Below are 20,269 nucleotides of genomic sequence, written 5' to 3'. Positions count from 1 at the left end.
TCTAGCTCTGCACCGTACAATACAGTAGCCAGTAAGCTATTTAAATGTGGCTACTTAAATTTAAATTAATTAAACTTAAATGAATTTAAAATTCTGTTCCTAGTCACACGGATCACATATCAAGTGCTCAATAGCCATATGCAACTAATGGATATAGAACATTCATTTCACCACAAAAGTTTCTCTTGGCTAGTACTGCAGATTATAAACTGGAGTATCTGGTACCACCTCCCAGCTAATCTTATCTGATTAGTATAGACCATTATAAAGTCACTGGTGAAATCAATCTTCAATTTAGAGTCTAGTGTAATAATTAAGAAACCTTATTTTACAATTATTTGTGTTCATTATTCCCAGGCAAATTTTATAGGCTAGCACATCTGTATTTTTCAATTCTAATATCAGGAAATTACATAGTACCGTATGTCTTAAGGACAGTTGGTAATTTGAAATGCACAGAAGAGATTTCCCAAGCCATCATTTCTTAGCATAATCATTTATTAACTGTGCAAATGACACTGTCCAGACTCCCCAAGTAAAGTCTACACAGCAAAAATGGCATTAAGTCAAACTGTTGTTCAGGAGATTTCTGCTGTGAACGCAGCTAATCTAAACCGGTAAAACTGTAAAACCAATACCTTATTCTAGATTTTTAATATGTTTTCCTGATGTCTAAATTTACTACTTTAACATATAATTCTTTCCTTGACTTCAGCTCATTGTACCTGAGTTACCTGCTCTTTCAATATTTTAGTTTCATTACAAATATTCTGGCTACAAATCAGGCAGCTGCAGGTGACACCCATCTCCCAGGTCTGGCCCTCTGGAGGACTTGCTGGATTAGCACATCAGCTTTCACAGCCTCTAAGGAATCCAACTTGCTCCCAGGATCTGCCCTAACACTATTTATATCTCCTAATTTCATTGTGAATTCCTTGGAGATGGGGAGGTGGTCACATGAGTTATAATGAGCCCTGTGTAATTTGGCATGAAAAAGAATATCAAGAAAATTAAAATGTCTCCTGTTAAAAAGAACGGGGATGGGGAGGAAGGATGGTGGTCATTTTCAGGGTTTGAGATATCCTAAGGGCTATTGTGGGGTAGTGGTAGGGAAGTTGGAAGAAATTTAAGAATTAGAATTTGGAGTTGAAAGAAGCTGTTTAGAGATTGTCTAGATCAGCTTTCCATTTAACAGATGAATAAAATGAAGCTCAGAGAGGGCAAGTGACAGTACAGGATAGTGATTAAGACCATGGACTTTTGAAGTCAGGTGATCAAATGCTGGCTCTGCTACTTAGTGGTTAAGTGAAGTTGAACCAGTTATTCAATCTGAGTCTCAATTTCCTCATTTATAAAACAGAGATTATAATACCGATAACTACCGCATAGTCATTTGCAAAAATTAAATGAAATAATATGTTTCAAGTGTTAGAGCAGAGACTGACAAACCTAAGTTCTCGATTCATGGGGCAACAATGATGATGGTGATGATCATGATCATCATAATGTGGTTGCCCCAAGCCTACCTGCAAGGTAATAGAAACACGAAAGTGAATGCAAGTTTGTGACTTCTAGTCTGATGCTCTAATCCATGTTCCCTGCACTAGTTTAACAATAAATACAACGTGCTACCAGTTTACTTTTTAAATCAGTAGCCATGAATCTCATCAAAGACTCCAGAAATGAACTTCTCTAAGACTGTCAGAAGGTACACAGGATGAAGTCACCAGACTTCGTAATTTCTCCTTGCTGTGGATCTATTATTATGTACTAATTTATCAACAGCTTGTTTTCAAGATGAGGTTATAAAGAACATGGTTCTTTATTCTGGATGAAGCCAAAGTCCCCAAAGGCTACTTGGCTTGTGCCAGGGGCACACACCTTGTTTTTCTGTTCGAAGCTATTATTTCCCTGTTTTATTTGGTTTTGAGTTCTGCTATACTATGTCCATATGTTGCTTCCTCTGCCCTCTCAGAGTCCTGCCATCCCAGCTCACCAGACAGCAGCTGCTTGTCTCCTGCAGGTATTCATTTTGGCATGTGCTCAAACTAGTGCCACAGCAACTCATTTCCATGTAGGATACTGGCTATTTCCCAGGGCTTCATTGTTTTAAGTGTCCTTCAGTGTCTGGACTTTCTACCTCAATAGATCCCAGTTTCTAGCCTGGAGAATTTGCAGTGAATATCCTGAAGTGCCAATGTGAAAAAAGCAAGGACACCTGGGGTAAGGTATTTCTTTTCCCACTTTTATAGTCATTCCACATATAAGGTCATCAACCTAATGTATCCACTAAATGGAACTTATGCCTCCGTTCACACTTATGTGGAAATTTACACTTTTCTTGAATTTTGAGATATTCTCTTGGAAAGCTTCTTCTTTTAAACAAAACAAAACAAAACTAAACAAAAAAACTATCCATTTCTCTATTCCCCATTCTTGTTCAGGAATCTGGATTTACAATGTCACATGCAATATTGGAAAAGTACTCTCCTAACTGATCATATGCCATATGCTTATGAACAGTAATTAGCAGCTCCCTTTTCCACCCCAAGAACATCTGTCTCAGTTTACTGCCAGTCTGTTTAGAGCCATAGCATCATTATTACTTAGATCTTGATCCTCTCTTTCACCATTAACATTTATTTAAAACCTAGTATTTAAAATGTACAGATAAAGCTCTGAACATTTCTGCAGAGACAGCTAAGAAGAAAAGTCTAGATGCCCATGCTGATTCTAGATTATTTTACTGGTCAGTCTACTCAAATGTCAGATTGCTAGATTTTCACACTGTCCCTCCCATGGCAACTTGATTTACAGAAAGTTCCGAGCTTGCAAGAAGCTAGGAGCATCAGCATCTTAAAAAAAAACACACTTTCTATTCAAGAGAGAATGAGTAAAGAGAAAGCAGAATTGGGGTTATTTTTGCCAGTTTATCTACCTTTGATGTCCAAGGAGGAATGTCCATTTTCCCTAGAAGTCATGGGGCATGACTTCTTATCATGATTCTTGTGAACAGAAGCAGGCCATTTTGGAACAATGGAGCTAATTCTTCATCCTGATGATGTTAAAATAAATAGACCATTTTTGTGCTTTTCAGATTATAAAGACCTCAGCATACTTAAAGGATTCACATAGACTCTGAACATGAAAGGTAAAAGCTCTATAGAATTCAAGAAATTGTGTTTCACAAATTGGAAACTGGATAGAAATTGTCAATTGCCAAAAACAAGTTTTGCTTCAAGAAAGACAGTAAATAATGCATTGGTTCATGCTTATACTTAGTACATCCTTGGACAAGAAAGAGACAATTTGTTGTTTATACCAATAAAAATGTTTCAACAAAAAGCTCCCTTCACCTCTGTAACGTCTATGCATCCGAGGCCATTCCTCATGCACCACTAATTATTCAGAATTACTAATTATTCAGAATGCTCTGAATTTAGCCATGTATCTATTACCTATGATATGTTTTGGTTCCTTCAAATCATTCAAGGAATTGTATACCTACATAAAATTTTTTACTGCCACTTGGCACTCCTGTGAAACTCAGTCAACTATTATTAGAATTCATTTCCTAAAAGATCCATGGAAGCCTTGGAGTGAATAGTACTTTGAAATAAGAAAGAAAAACTCATTTGTGCGACCTCTAACTTATTACATGATCCTTAATGAAGACCATGGCTTAATTTTATCACTAGTGATCAAGATTGTTTTCCACCATATATCATGACAAAAGTACTTTCCTATATAGTACTCACTGTATAGTAGTTTCACACACAAATCTATACAAAACGCAGAGTGAGAAATGGAAAATAATGAGTGGTAAGATAGCATCATAGTGGTACATGTCTATCCCACCTGCCAACAGCTGCAACTTCAATATCTATTCCACTACATTGTCCTGCAATTTTCACTCTTTTTCACATCATATGATTTGTTGCAGCTATGTGAGAATAGAAAAATTAATCATGAACATTTCTAATTTTTTATTAGAAAGAGAAAATATCATTGAAATAAATATTTCCTGACTTAGAGCCCAAGCTCTCCTATACTACTGGATTCAATATTTATACTGGCTGCTAGGTTGTGAAGTTTATCAACTGAAGCTCCTACTTACCAAGCAACTGGGTAAAGGCAAGCCCAATAGGTTAATTTCTGTTTTCATAAAGCAAGTCAACTACTTTGATTTCTAATTTGTTTTCAAAAGTATCAACCACGTTGAAGTATAGGAACATAAAGCAAATAGAAATTCAACCCAACACATGAACTGTCCATGAATCGATGCTTAAATCTGAAGACTAGAAAGGACTGTATAAGGTAATGGTTTTCCAGTTTGGTCCAAGGAGCGGTAGGGATTCTAAAGAAGTGTCTCAAGGACTGCCTTTGCTGTGTGCAGTGGTAAGTGAAACATTTCAACCAGATTCAGGAACAATCTCTCAGCTTTAATCTGAGCTACATATTAGGCTTCAGTGCATTCATTAAAGAAAGGTGTTTTGCAGATATTTCACTCTGGACCTACATCGTGCATCAGTTTAGACTGGTCAGAGCTTAAGGCAAAAGGCAGGAAGGCAAAGGTTTTGGTCTTGCTCTTCAGCTCATGGTTATTAAAATGTATGCTTTAAGGGTCTTCTCAGGGGAGTACCATCCATCCTTCAGAGAAGACTACTGGTTGGCATATCTGCTAAATATTTTCACCACTTCCTTGAAAACACCACAGTGTGTAACAGACTATGATTTATGAAATGTCAGTACATATGCCAGTCAGTGACAATAAACTTACAGTAAACTTACATTGACAATAAACTTAAAAGGTAGATATTATTATCCTGGGATTCAGAGAGGTCGAGTAACCTCCCCATATGCTCAGAAACAGATTCAGGCCTTATGTGGCTTTCAAGCCATATTCACTCTAAAATGCTGCTTTCCATAAAGCATGCATTTTTAACAGAATCATTATCTCCCCCAATGGGGCAAAGATTGGTTTGGGAGGCAAAAATATCTTAGCTATTACAGTAGTTCATGGCCCTGCAAAGGGTCACAGCACATGAACAGAATATAGTATATCTGTGGTTTTACGACTTCACGGGGAGTGGGGACAAACAGAAAAAAATGTCTAAAAAGGCTCCTTGGTTGGGGTTGGAGGGTAATAATAAAAAAGAGCCTGAGCTATATTTACGTAAAGACACTACATTTAATATTTCCCTTTTAGCCCATTTGGATTTTATTTACTAATGTCATTGTTTACTTTCATAAATCTCTATTGAACTATCAAGGATACAATGGTGACTTAAAGGAATATAATCTCTGCCGCACAGCACTACATCCTAGTACTTACCTGTCTGACTTTTGTCTATATTTGGTTTATTTAATTATATTCTCCCTCTAGCAATTTCATGTCATGTTTAATTTCATTAATTAGAATTTTTCTTATCCCCTATCTTTTTCCTACTAATTTTATTGCCTTTTGTTACTTTATTTGCCCTTTTTCTTATCACAGGAACAAATGAAACTCAGATTTTTATCACCATGCTTAAGCAAGGTAGGCCAAAGTCAATGTTTAAATTGGGAAAAATTCAGAATCACATACATATCACCTACTTAAATTACCTTTTATTCAGGAATCCTACTATCTTGGTCTTTTGAGACACAGTCCGTATAAACATATTTGGAAGTGGCTTCTTTTTGTGTTCCAAATAAGGCAAATGAAAGATATAAGTAGATTTCCTTATTGATACACAGCTTTCCCTTGGGGAATATCCCCCATCTTTTGTCTTAAAAGTATCTCAACAGTCTTCACAGAGGTTTGGCTCAAGGGTATGAAAAAAACCCTTCCACTATTTGCTTTTTAATCCATGAAAAAAACAATGCCAGCTCTGGGGCCCATATCAGGCATAAGGAAGGCTAGAAGCTTTAGAGATAATAACTACAATGGGAGTGGAAAGGATATTACATTTAACAGGAACTGTAAGTTTTGCAAAACTCTTTTTATTATTATTATTATTTTATGTCTTTATTGGAGTATAATTGCTTTACAATGTTGTGTTAGTTTCTGCTGTACAACAAAGTGAATCAGCTATACGTATACATATATCCCCATATCCCCTCCCTCTTGAGCCTCCCTACCACCCTCCCTATCCCACCCCTCTAGGTCAACACAAAGGATCGAGCTGATCTCCCCATGTTATGCAGCTGCTTCCCACTAGCCATCCATTTTATATTTGGTAGTGTATATATGTCAATGCTACTCTCTCACTTTGTCCCAGCTTCCCCATCCCCACCATGTCCTCAAGTCCGTTCTCTACGTCTGCGTCTTTATTCCTGCCCTGCCACTAGGTTCATCAGTACCATGAAAAACTCTTTTAATTGATTCTGTCTCTAAATATCCTAAAATATCAGTCTCTTTGCAATTAAGAAATTCAAAATATGTTCTAGCCAAAACATGGGATTGAAAGGATCGGCAGACTCAAGAATTGACAAACTGTAAAATATTATTATGCCATCAATTTATCCATCTATGACGTACATACATCCTTTTTAATTTGCCTTTGCAGAACAGAACATGTAGTGTTTGGCCATCCCTTGGGAAGATAAGCCATGGCCTAATCAGGCAAGGATTTTCCCTCCATTTGTTCTACAAAGATCCTCCATTTACTCAGAAGATGATTTCCTGATACTTACACAATCCAGTGGTACCACAGGCCAAAGTTCTCCTGAAGAGTAACAGGAAATTCACTTTTTGCATCAATCGATTTGAATTATTGGAATGATGCTATCATCTCATCCCTCATGAATTATATCTATTTATCATATCCAAGTCAGTCACTTCTTTCAACAAAACATTACTGAATGCCTACTGCATAGGCTATGTGAACAGCCCCCTACACCACAAGATACAGAAGATGATCTCCTTCAAATATTTAACTTTAACAATTGTTCACGCATTTTCCAAATGCCCTCAGTGAGAATTCTTAGGAGACACAATGGCTGGTCCTTAATTGGGCAAATGAAGTCTATTTTCTCAGACTATTTGCTAAAAAAAAAAAATCCTTTTAATGTAAAGACATGATTTTAGGAGCATTCTGTTTAGAGGGCAGGTCTTTCTATCTCTTTTCTCAGATAATAACCATCTATTATGGTTATTTTCCTAATAACCAATTATTTTTCTATAATAACCAAGTTTAGGTTGACTGGGCTCACTTCAAGAATGAGTCTTAGACTGGAAGTTACTCTTCTTTTGTTGAATGGCAGAACCTTATTCATTAGCTCTGGTCTATCTAATATTTCAGAGCTGAATTTAAAAAAGAAAGAAAGAAAAAAAGGCAAAAGCCTCATTCTTGGATTTTACAGAGAGAAATCCAGCAAAGGAATTTTCTACTGTACTGAAGATAGCTAATCCCTGCTTCCCTTCTGTAAAGGCTTGAGTCCTTGTAGTGAAATCTAAATAGCACAGAAGAGGCTAGCTCACCAATAAACTGAAGGTAGGATTCATGGGGTATGCAAATCCCTCTTCCAGAGAGAGCCTGGTGAATGCACTTCTGCTCTATTGTGACAGCCTTCTGCCCTCCTACAGTCTGGGTGCCTCACAATTAGTCCTAATGACCCAACCGCCTGGTGCGGTAATGGTCTTGTCACAGATTTAGCTACAGACAATGTGGCCAGGAAGAAGTCTTTCCCCACAGACCAGTTTTCTAGGACTTTCTGTGCGAAACCAAGAAGAAAACATTTTGTCAAATTTATGTGCCGATATAATCAAGTAATGCTGAATGCCCATGGGATGTTAACTGATTTATAAATACCTGGAGCATTTCCATGAAACCTAGGTCTCGTTTTGGATCTATAATGAAAACCCAAATCACATCCTTTCAAATTCTCTAGGAATTCTTTTTATGTCCTAGATTTTAGGATGCCAAAAAAAAAAAACAAAACAGATTTGTGTTATTTTATTTCAATTGTCCTTCAACTGATCCTGATACATATTTTCAATATATTCTTTTAAAAAGAGTACCTAGCATAATTTTCAGGATGAGAAGACATACAACATTTGTCTCATTTTCACTTTATAGCCTTTTTTACAAAAATTTATTTATGGCTGCATTGGGTCTTCATTGTTGTGCGCAGGCTTTCTCTAGTTGTGGGAGCGGGGGCTACTCCTCGTTGTGGTGCGCAGGCTTCTCATTGCGGTGGCTTCTCTTGTTGCAGAGCACGGGCTCTAGGCATGCGGGGTTCAGTAGTTGTGGCTCGCAGGCTTTAGAGTGCAGCCTCAGTAGTTGTGGCTCCCAGGCTCTAGAGCGCAGGCTCAGTAGTTGTGGCGCAAGGGCTTAGTTGCTCCACGGCATGTGGGATCTTCCAGACCAGGGATTGAACCCATGTCCCCTGCATTGCAAGTGGATTCTTAACCACTGAGCCACCAGGGAAGTCCCTGTAGCCTTAATAAATATATTTATCATTACAATAAAACTAAAATATATCAACAGTGTATATGACAATGCAAGTATAATTTTAGGAACTAATGAATTCATTTCACCTTTCATATAGCACTAGCTACATAATTCAAAGCATCTGAGAAGATAAAAATAGTTTTTTTTCCTCTCTAAGTGACATTGAGTTCATTTAGGAGAAAAAGAGTTAAATTCTTTGCCTACATAAGCAGCAGCAATTTAGGTGCATTTAGAATCTAAAGAAGAAAACACGTTATAGCTATTAACTTAACAATGATAAACTTGTTCCTAAAACTGATTGAATAGAAATCACTGGCCCATAGGAAATAAAGAAACAGCCGACCTTGGTTGCCTTCCCACTTCCTCCTTCCTCATAGACCCAAAGTCACCTGTAGCTCTTCAGCCCTCCCCTTTCCCCAGAAACCACACATGCCTGGAGAAGCCTCCTCTCACCCAGCTCTTAAGTGGGTTTAATAGCTACAGGTAATCCCAGACCTCTTGCCAATAATCTAGTCAGGAATGGGGATGTGACTTACATTGAACAAGTGGTACCTGAGGAGTGGCTTAAAGGGATCGGCTAGGAAAATTCTGACCCTTCAAGACATTTTCTAAAACAACCTCTGCTCTCTCTTCCTGACCACTGCTATGCATAGATGGGAAGCCATGATGTCTACAGACATTTTACCAGCCTGAGGAGGAACGCACAGAGGAGAATTGAGAAAAGAGACTTCTAGGAAACAGAAATGAAGCCAAGATTATGGGAAGCCTGACCAATACCCTATACCCAGACATCCCATTAAGTGAGCTAATACTTTTTGTATTATTTAATTTGAGTTGGGTTTCTGTTACAACTGAAAGAATGCTATCAGATATGAAAGTCTAAGGCAAGGTCCGTTTTCTCACAACTACTGAAATACGCACTATGAAAATTATTGCTTTTTGTTAAAATATTGACTTCAAAGAGCCGATGCTTAAATTGAATATTTAGGCATATTAAGGCCTATCTCTTAGACTAAAATCTTAGTATGTTATCATTGGCACCTACTAGCAAGAACTCACTTATCAGATTAGCTAGTTATCGCCTAGAGGAAGGGATAATTTCATTACTTAAACATAAATATATTGAGTGCCTACAGTGTGCCAATACTACTCTAGGCAATGGAGATACAGTAGTGAACCACACAGACAAAAATCTCTGCACTCATGGAGCTTATATTCTGGAGGGGGAAACAAATGATAAAGCAATACATTTGTAAAATATGTAGTATGCCAGATGGTGATAAGTGTTAAGAAGTAAAATCATACATGCACAGAAATAGAGTCTGAGGATGAAAAAGATGTTATAATTTTGAAAAGAAAGTAGGGAAAGTCTCACTTCTCATTAACATTTGAACAGAAACCTAACGAAGTAAGGGAGCAATAGGTTGGCCAGGGGAGGTGAGGAGGGAGACAGCTACAAGCAAAGGAAAGAGTGTGTACAAAATCCTGGAGGTGGAAACCTTCCTGCCTTTCCGTGTTCCAGGAATAGTAAGGAATGCAACATGGCTAGGCTGCAGTGAGGAGGGGAGGGGAGAAAGCAGATCAGAGAGGGAATGTGAGGCCACTTGGACTTGCAAGAGTCTAAGCCAGGGTCAAGAGCAGTAATATGAAAGTTGTTAGGAGAAGTCTGGTTATAGGTATATTTAGAAGAGCCAACAAGATAGTTGATGGATTGGATGTGAGTAGGAGTCAAAGATGGCTCTCAGGTCTTTGGCCTGAGCAGCTAGAAGGACAGAGGTGGCATTAACTGAGATGAAGATTATGGCAGAACAAATTTCTCTGGAGGGGTCGGGGAGTCAGAGTTGGTTTGGGACTTACTGAATATGAGCTGCCTATTAGAAGCCCAAGTGGAGACGTCAGGAAATCAGCTGATTCTAGGAGACAGGATCTGGAATTCATCTCCAGCCTGGAGATGTAAATTTAGAAATTGTCAGTGTATAGTTAGTACTTAAAGTCATGAAATTATCTGGAGAGTAGTGGTAGATTGTAAAAATAAGAGATCCAGGAACTGAGCCCTGAGAAGATGTGACAAGTATATTAGAAGAGGAGCTTAGAAAAAGCTGTTGTAACAAAGAAAGGATCCCGACTTCCAACCAGCCCAAAGACTGGGAAACAGGGATAAAGGAGATCGGACGCATGCCTAAATGATTGTCTTTATGACTTTTAATTCTCCTACCCATAGAGCATCTTAACACAGGGTGAAGATTCAATGAGATTTTGATTTTTGTGGATGGATCCATTAGCCACAAGTATCAGAAAGCCTAGATTCAAATTGGAATAAATGGTAAGAGCACTATCTCATATGACAATAAACCTACAGGAAGAGCGGACCCAGGGCAGGGAACAGGGCTCACCGCAGCCTCCCTATGGTTCTCTTTCCTCTGCTCTCTCTCCCCAGCATTGATTTAGACTTCGGGAAACTACCAAGATGGTCACAGCTGCTCCTGACCTCACAGCCAGACTATATCCAGGAACAGAAAAACAGATCATCTCTTCTAGTGTCTCAGAATATAAAATAGTGAGGAGCCAGAGAGATTTATTTCAGTGAATGGGTGACACAGAAATTGATAACATAATCAAGAAGGAAGTGATTCAGAAGAGATGTCCAGTGATGCCCTTGAGCTCTTAAACAAAGAAAAATTTTCAAGTACTTCCTAATTGCCTTCTTTTTTCTTCTACTGTTTGCCTTAATACAACCAATCTTTCAAGGACATTACCAAATTCCTTCAAATATTTTTCCTTAGTTTCCTCCCTATGGACTTCCATCGCTTTCTCAAATTTATACCAATTATTTTCTGAGCCTACTGCACAGCTACCATTATGGGAATGTACTTTATTATTCCCCTGGGCATATTTTCCGGATCCCATAAGGAGATCTTTCCTAGAAAGCTCCAATAAGACATCCCTTCTTATTTCATTGGCCAAAACTAGATCCTATGCCCACTCCAAAACCAACCAATGGCAAACAGATAGTAAAATCATCATTAGACTAATAAGGGTTATTTATGATCTAGAGATAGGATGCCTCTCTGAGGAGCTAATGCTTGAGAAAATCAATATTTGGTTGTCAGGAAGAAGGAGAGAATTGGATGCTAGGTAGGCAGTCAACAGTATCTGATATGATAAGGATTAAAAAGCCCTACTTAAAGCCAAAAAAAGGATTAATGAATTATATAAAGAAGAAAGTATAATTACAAAAATTAAACAGCCATCTCTTTTATTCCAAAAGTTCTAACCTCATGAAATATGAAATGACTGGAAGATTTATTTGGATTTTTAAAATCACTTCTAGCACTAACATTTTCACTTCAATACTATTTTGATAAAAGAAAAAAAATAAACCTTGTGAATTGCTATAAAACACCATAAAATATAACTGCTCTACTTTAGAGAAATCTTAGTATTTAATGGTAATAATTTTAGGACATAAGCTGATTGAAGTACTATTTTAAACATTACACCGCTGATTCCAGGTAAATGTAAGATCAAGTTTCAACTGATAGCAATCTGATAGGTTTCAGGCCATAAATTATTACTAAATTCCTTTTTAGATTTATACCAGAAAACAGTGACCACCTGACTCTTAAAATGCAATTTAATGGAGCTACTGTTGAAGTTAGAGTATAGACAAAGCCAGATTAATAGTAGATTAGATAAATGTTGGTGATGTCAGTCCCAAAAGTTTGCGATTTATCTTGCCTATTTTTCTCTCTTTCAGTGTGATAACTCTAAATTGGTGCTTATAAAAGCCATAACTCATCCTTACAAATCTCTTCTATTTTCTCATCAACCATGTTATCCTAGGTCCTGTAGATTCTGACCTTCACTTTACTTCATTTGCTTCTAATTGGGTCTCTGTCACATTAATTGCATTTAGGAAGGTTATTTGAAGAAGGTGAAAAAACACCACATTATACATGTGCAGAATTGTCATCTGAATAGGAAAACTCTTCTCTCATAGAAAAATCGTATTTCTAAAAAGAAATATATGGAACAATTTACTCTTTCTGTCTCTGGCTAAATGATGACTAAATATGATCCCTCATCCTTTTATAACTGATAGACATTCGGCCTAAATATATCACTGCCATCAATTTTCTTTTGTACAAGGGTAATAGTGTGTTTGTTCTTATGTGCTTTCAATTTCTATATGGTGTTTATTTCTCTGTTTTTTATTAGTGTTGTTCCTGTTAATGAAAAATCATTCAGTAAATAAGATTATCACTATTTATGCCAGCGATCAGGTTTCTCTAGTAACGAGGCTATTAGGTAATATAGGAGAGTTCTTTCTCTCATACAAAATATCTCTCACTCATTTTAACTTAGATTTGAAACATTAATCTTTCCTCAATTCTTTAAAGATAATTCCAAATTAATTATTAGGCTGCACCAAGTAGAAGTAATGCAAATCCTTTAAAGGGAGAAAATGGAAAAACTAATTGATACTTCATGAACTAGTCACCTGAACCTTTTCTTTCAGATTTAAAATAGCCTTCTCAAAGTCAGAGTTGATATACTTCATAAGAATTATTATATCATTTTTCTTTGGAAGTTTAAGATATAGAGAATGAAACCAGTATCTGAGAGAAGGTGTTATCACCTGACAAAATAACTTACGGGGCAATGATGAAGAAAATACTAATTAAAGTTCCCAGATTATGCATATCTAGCCATCTTTCCTGAACCTTCCTGACTTCAAACAGGTTATATATTATTGATTGTCTGATAATGGAGGAGTCATCATTAGACCCTATGATGTTCCCATGTGGAGAGCTCCACTTTTGGCATCCCACATTGAATGTGTTCTTCGATATGATGATTCACTTTCCATTTACGAAGAGATACTTTATCATTATGTAGAGCCCAAATCCACTGGCACACACATAGTCCAAAATTTTTAGCTCAATGAAAATTTTATCAAACTACAGGTTTAAAATAATGCATGCGGCTAACAAGATCACAGTGTGATAGTAGAAGTGTGTGCTGGTTGCAGGAGATACGGTATCCTGTCTAGACACAGCACATGCAAAAACACTCGTCTAAAAAAAGACTCACCTCGTTATGATGACAGAGTCTGCCCTTTGCGATGCAAACAGTTGCCTGGTGTGGGTTAGAAAAGTTGCTCCTTCCTGAACAAACATTAACCAGTTTGTCACTGGTAAATGCCTGTTAACTGGCATTTCTCTTCATCATCCCGTCAGTTTTGTTTCGTCTTACCTCTCAGGCTGTCGGCTGCTGCAGCTGCACACAGTGACCTTGGCCCATCTCAGTTTGAGTGCGGGGCAACGCACGTAGATATGAACAACGCACCCCCAGCCCATTCCCAGAGTGCACAAAAGTGAAGAGCTGGAGAGCTTTATTTCAGGGAATGTGCCAGAGAGAACTTGACAACATAATCAAGAGAGAACTGATAGACAAGAAAAAGACCCAGTGTTGGCCTTGGACCAATAGGGCACTGAGTATGTTTTTCAAGTTTTTCCTAATTGCCTTTCCTTTTTCCTTATATCATCTGCCTTAACACATCCAGTCTCTCAAGAGCATTACCAAACTTCTCTAAACTCTTTTTCTTAGTTTCTTCCCTTCTGGTCCTCTGTCCTCTTGCTCAGCCTGAACTGATGGCTCTCGGGGTCTACAGCCCCGCTGTCACCATGGGACTGTGCTTCATTACCCTCTTGAGCGAGATCAACTGGCTGCCATATGTTGTTCTTGATTTGCTCCTCATTTTGCTCTTATCCATCTTTAAATAACTTCTTAAGTACAATTTAGGATGTATGGAAGGTAAACTTTCTAAGTCTTTAACTACCTGAAAGTGTTGTTATCTTATTACAGACATACCTCATTTTATTGTGCTTTGCTTCATTGTTCTTTGCAGATATTGAATTTTTTTTAACAAACTGAAGGTATGTGGCAACCTGCGTTGAGCAAGTCTGTCGGTGCCATTTTTTCAACAGCATTTGCTCACTTCATATCCCTGTGCCACATTTTGGTAATTCTCACAATATTTTAGACTTTTTCATTATTATTATATTTGTTGGGGATCTTTGATGTTACTACTATGACTCACTAAAGGCTCAGATGATGGTTAGCATTTTCTGCCAATAAAGTATTTTTTAATTAAGGTAGGTACATTGTTTTTTAAGACACCATGCTACTGCACACTCCATAAACTACTATAGTGTAAACATAAATTTGATATGCACTGGGAACCAAAAAATTTGTGTGACTTCACTTTATTGCAATATTCACTTTATTGTGGTGCTCTGGAATGCAACCTGCGGTATCTCTAAGGTACAGGTCTGCCTATACAGAGCTTGATTTAAAATTTGACTGGGCATAGAATTCTACTTACCTCCTCCTTGCATAAGAATCACAAGCTGAGATGAAAAACTAACTTCGAACAATCCTAACAATTTCTAATCCCCTTTCCAAGATTGTATTAGAATGAGTTGGCTTCTGATTTACACAATGATACCATCACAGAAACTTATCATGGCACCTCCCTGGCACTAAAGAAATTCAAGAAATTGCTGAATTTCATTCTCACAATAATGTGTTGTGAGCAAAATTGTTGTTCACCCAAGTATCCGGCTTTATATGGTGTTTCCTAAAACAAGTATCAAACACTTAACATAACACTCACTATATATTAAAAAGTGTTCTAAAGGCTTTACAAATATTCACACATGGGATCCTCATAAGAAGCCTGTGAGAACGGTACTATTATTATCTTCATTGTAAAGATGAGAAGACTGAGACATAGAGGCATTAAACTATCCATAAAGAACACACAACTGGTAAGTGGTTGATTCAGGATTTCAGGATTTGCACCCAGGAAATCTTGTTCGGGAGATCATGAGCACTAAGCTATGTTGCCTCTCAAGAGCGAAACATGTCAGACTCCTTAAACATTCCCTTGCACAATTAGCATTTGAACATTACAGATGAATAAAGAGCCCTACAGGAAAATGTGGTGCTGTTTATACTCCCACCTCGCTCAAACTGTTCCTTCCTAAATTGTCTAAGTTCTTACCTACTTACCATTCGATACATTTGGAGCCTTCAATAAGTGTTAAGCTGATGCTGTGCTGCTGACACTGCTATAATCCTTGAAGAGTAATGAGGCCCTCAGAAGAAAACGAACCACTTATTTCATTAGTTAACTCAAAACATCTCTCCCTCTGTTTTACAGATAGATCAAATAAGTGTAAATGCTCAAAACTATAAAATTTCCAAAAACTCAAGATGCTGGGTGTCCTTTTCAATCATAATAGTGTATGGATTGATTAATATTTTATTCTGAACCTTTCCCCTTTTTACTTAATTTTCGTTTTAAATAATGAAAAACAAACTTAACTGAGGGAATACTTTGAAGTATCACTTTTTAAATCTTCATGTCCACTTTCACTGTCATTCAATGCAGTTGCACCTTTTTTTTTAAATTAAATTATTATTACAAATTTATTTTTTTTATTTATTTATTTTTAGCTGCGTTGGGTGTTCATTGCTGTGCACGGGCTTTCTCTAGTTGCATCGAGCTGGGGCTACTCTTAATTGCGGCATGCGGGCTTCTCATTGCGGTGGCTTCTCTTGTTGCAGAGCACGGGCTGTAGGCATGCAGGCTCCAGTAGTTGCAGCACGTGGGCTCAGTAGTCGTGGCTCGCAGGCTCTAGAGTGCAGGCTCAGTAGTTGTGGTGCACGGGTTTAGATGCTCCGCGGCATGTGGGATCTTCCCGGACCAGGGCTCAAACCTGTGTCCCCTGCCTTGGCAGGCGGATTCTTAACCACTGCGCCACGAGGGAAGCCCTGCAGTTGCACCTTTTATTTTTTGTCTGCTCCATCCCAGAGCCAATGCCTACCCTAGGCCCATGTGGTGGTGACTTTAGCCCATATGACCTAAGTTCTTTTTTTTTTTTTTTTTTTGACCTAAGTTCTAATCCTACTTCTGACACTTAGTAGCCAGGAGACCTGACACTAATGTCCACCCTCTCAGAAACTCAGTTTCCTCATTTATAAAGGAGTAATAATAATTCCACCCTTGAGCTTCCTTGGTGGCGCAGTGGTTAGGAATCCGCTTGCCAATGCAGGGGGCACAGGTTTGAGCCCTGGTCGGGGAAGATCCCACATGCTGTGGAGCAAATAAGCCTGTGCACCACAACTACTGAGCCTGCGCTTTAGAGCCCACGAGCCACAACTACTGAAGCCCGGGTGCCTAGAGCCTGAGCTCTGCAACAAGATAAGCCACTGCAATGAGAAGCCCACGCAAGGCAACAAAGAGTAGCCCCCGCTCGCCTCAACTAGAGAAAGCCCACCCCACGTGCAACAAGGAAGACCCAACGCAGCCAAAAATGAATAAATTCATTTAAAAAAATTCCACTCTTGCATATTTGCTGTGAAAATAAGAAGCAACACACATGAAGAATTTGATCCGTAACATGTATCCAATAAACAGAACTTCTATCTCAGTAGTGTCTTAAGAAAAAGAAAGTGTAAGCTGTCTTTAAATGCAAATGGCCTAAGTGAAATTTTGCTATAAAGTACTTCTTCCAAAGTTTGAAAAAAATTAAGAGATGATTCCTGGAGTAACGGTTTTATTTTCCAAGCTATGAAAATGAGTTTAACTTTTCAAAAATGAGATTTGTTAAATTGCTCATTTGGGATAAAATCGAGCAAAGTGAAATATTAAGCAAATTTTAACGATTTCTTCCCAAAAGCGGATCTCTCATCATAATTATTGACCATGTCTTTTTCTCCCCTTGTCCATACTAACAACCACATCTTAAAAAATTCCCTCAAACCCTTGCTAGTCAACTATACACGTTCAGAATTCTCCTTTTATAAAGACCTTCAGGGCTCCAGTCCTTCTATGAACAGTTAAACTATTCTGAAGGTCTCTGGGTGATTAGCTTTTTCCAAGTTGTTAATTAAGAAAATGTATAAGATATACCAAAAACTATTTAAGTACACTACTGTGAAAGATCTGATTTTTCTAAGTTTGGTCTTGCTTTCAAGTATCTTAAGAGAGAGAGTCTGAATTGTTATAAATGAGGTGTTCTGGGCTTTGAGATTCTTAACGCAATCAACATGAAGCTAATGGCACCTATAGGTCTGAATTCAAGACAGAAAAATTGTATCTTCTCACATGGTAAAAACGATGCCCAGCAAATGAGTCTTTTTTCCCTACGCAGTCATACACTTGTGTCCCATGCTTTCTGCAGCATTACTGGTAAGCCACCATTCCCAGTTAGGTCAATGGGACCAAAGACTCATGAATTGAACTTATTCAAGTCTTCCTACCAATGAACCCTCCCTACTCCTGCACACACACATAAATACATTCTGTAATTACTTTCGCATGAAAGAAAGAAAATGTCTGATTTAATGCTAACATCGAAAAGGAATATTAGCAGACAGCATTCAGGCCTCAATACACATGTTATGAAAGGTAGTGATGCTAGAAGTGTCTGTTGCATGTCATCTTTTTTTCTGTGTGTGTGTGTGGTGGTAGTGTTGGTATTGTGGTGTTATAAGACAAATTTATAAACACCAATACTCTAAACTAGCCTTTATATATGTGTACATATAGCTGATTCACTTCATTGTACAGCAGAAACTAACACAACGTTGTAAAGCAATTATACTCCAATAAAAAAATAATAAAAAATAAAGTAGCCTTTAAAAATTGCCTGTATTAGTTTCACAACATATTGCCTAATTTAGAGTTTGCTTTAGATTTAGTTTTACTAAATACTCTCAATTGTAAAATTATCTAAATATAAACATATATGTGAGATACATAATATTGAATCATCAAAATATAAAACCTTTGACCAAATATTTCTTTTTGTAACAATTACACTAAGGGATTAATCCAAACTGAGCCCAAACAAATAAAAACACAATGTTCATCATCACATAAAATATAATATTGAAAACTCAGGTATATTTACTTATGCATATCATTTAAATTAGTCAAGGTAAACCTTTGATATGATGGAATATTATACAGCAATAAAAATTTTAAAATACTGTTTCCAAAAAATATTATTGATATAAGGAAATGTTAATAACAAGTAATATATATATATAACAATATTGTAGTATGGTCCAAATTAAATATATATTTTATGTAAATGTGTATTTGTACATATCTACAGTATACAATATATATATTTATTTGTTTATGTATATAAATATATAAGTGCCTAAATACATGTGATATTCCAAAAGGATATAAACCAATGTCAGTAGTGTTACTTCTAGACAGTGCAATTAGAGAACATGTTTAATGTTCTTCTTTTCATGTCACTGTACATTCCATGAGCTGTACAATGAATCTGCATATTTTTAATACAAAAATATTGTTTCATTTAAGAAAACACCCTCAATTGGACATGGAAATCATAAATCCTCAGAAGCACTTGTGCCAGTGGCTTTGGTAGTTATGATAAAGATAGCTACTTGCTTCCTGACCTCCTTTCTCTGTCTTTGCTAGCAGCAGAGTAGTAGAGTGTCCTGCCTGCTGCCTGGAATTAAGTTCTGCATCTCCTAGCTCCCCTTGTTGCTGGGCAGAGCCATGTGGCTAAGCCTACGCCAATGAAATGTGAGTAGAAACGCTGTATGCAGCCTCTTGGAAACCTCTTTAATGGAAGCCAGTGGGTTGGGAGAAGCCTATTTTTGTCTTTCTGCATTTCCTCCTGCTCATGGCCCACAACAACATGACCTTGAAGATGGAGGCCGACTAAAATGACAGAGCTTAGCCCCAGAGGAAAGCTAGATCCCTATTGGCCATGAAGCCACTGTACCAGCCCTAGATTACTTTTATGAGAGAGAGAAATAAACTTGTATCTTGTTTTGGCTTTCTTATTTGGGGATTTTTCTCTTCTGTGCACCTGCTATAAACTCACCCACCAACACTGGCCCATGGAGACATCAGCAATTACACCAAAGGGCAGTAGCAATAGCAAAAATTTCTTTAGCAAACATCAGAAAAATTGATGTCTTATTTGGCCATAAAGAACTAGAGCAGAAAAGAAAAAAAGCAGCAGGGCCCACATTGCAGCAAGACCTGGAGCTACTTGTAAGAAATTTGAAGGCAGCTGGCATTCCCACCTAGCAGGTAGCCATTATTAACTGGTAATATTCTTGCTACAGCTCACTAAACCTTTAAATGGCATGGTTCCATCCATCAGCTTATTCTTCCTGACAGACAAGTAAAAATCCCTAAGGATTCTTTTCCTTCAAACTTTCTGCATAACTGTAATATAAAATTAATAGTTTTTGTGACCTGATCATTTCTTGGCAGAGTTCAGTTTCCTTCTTGCAAGCTATACTATTCCATGTTTAATTACTGCTTTACAGTATTTTTAAATTACTAAAATTTTATTAAGCCCTAATGAAATTTCAGAAGTGAAATCTATACTAGATTTAATTTTTAATTATTTAATTGTATGACTATTTCCTCTGGGACTTTGGGTTTCATTTGTCTGATAGTTTGAGTCTAAAGTTTTTAAAACACAATGCAACATTTTTAGTATCTTATTCCAAATGATAGCACAAGTCAGCATTTTCTCCTATTTCCATTCTATCAAACTTTGCCCCTCTGTCCCAAACTTACCATATTTATCAAGTTAAATAGCTGGGTTTCTGCCTCGTTTTTCTAATATGCATTCTGGTTCACCTTCTGGGGATGAACCTATTTGTCAAATTCCTTTCTATAGGTGGTTAAATCTTGAAGGCTTGTCCTTTCCGGGAGCTGGACCTCTTCTTTACACCGCCAGTGACTGGATAGTGTT

The sequence above is a fragment of the Eschrichtius robustus genome, chromosome 14, assembly GCF_028021215.1.
Source record: "Eschrichtius robustus isolate mEscRob2 chromosome 14, mEscRob2.pri, whole genome shotgun sequence".
Classification (NCBI taxonomy): Eukaryota; Metazoa; Chordata; class Mammalia; order Artiodactyla; family Eschrichtiidae; genus Eschrichtius; species Eschrichtius robustus.
This window is presented reverse-complemented; position numbering follows the sequence as displayed.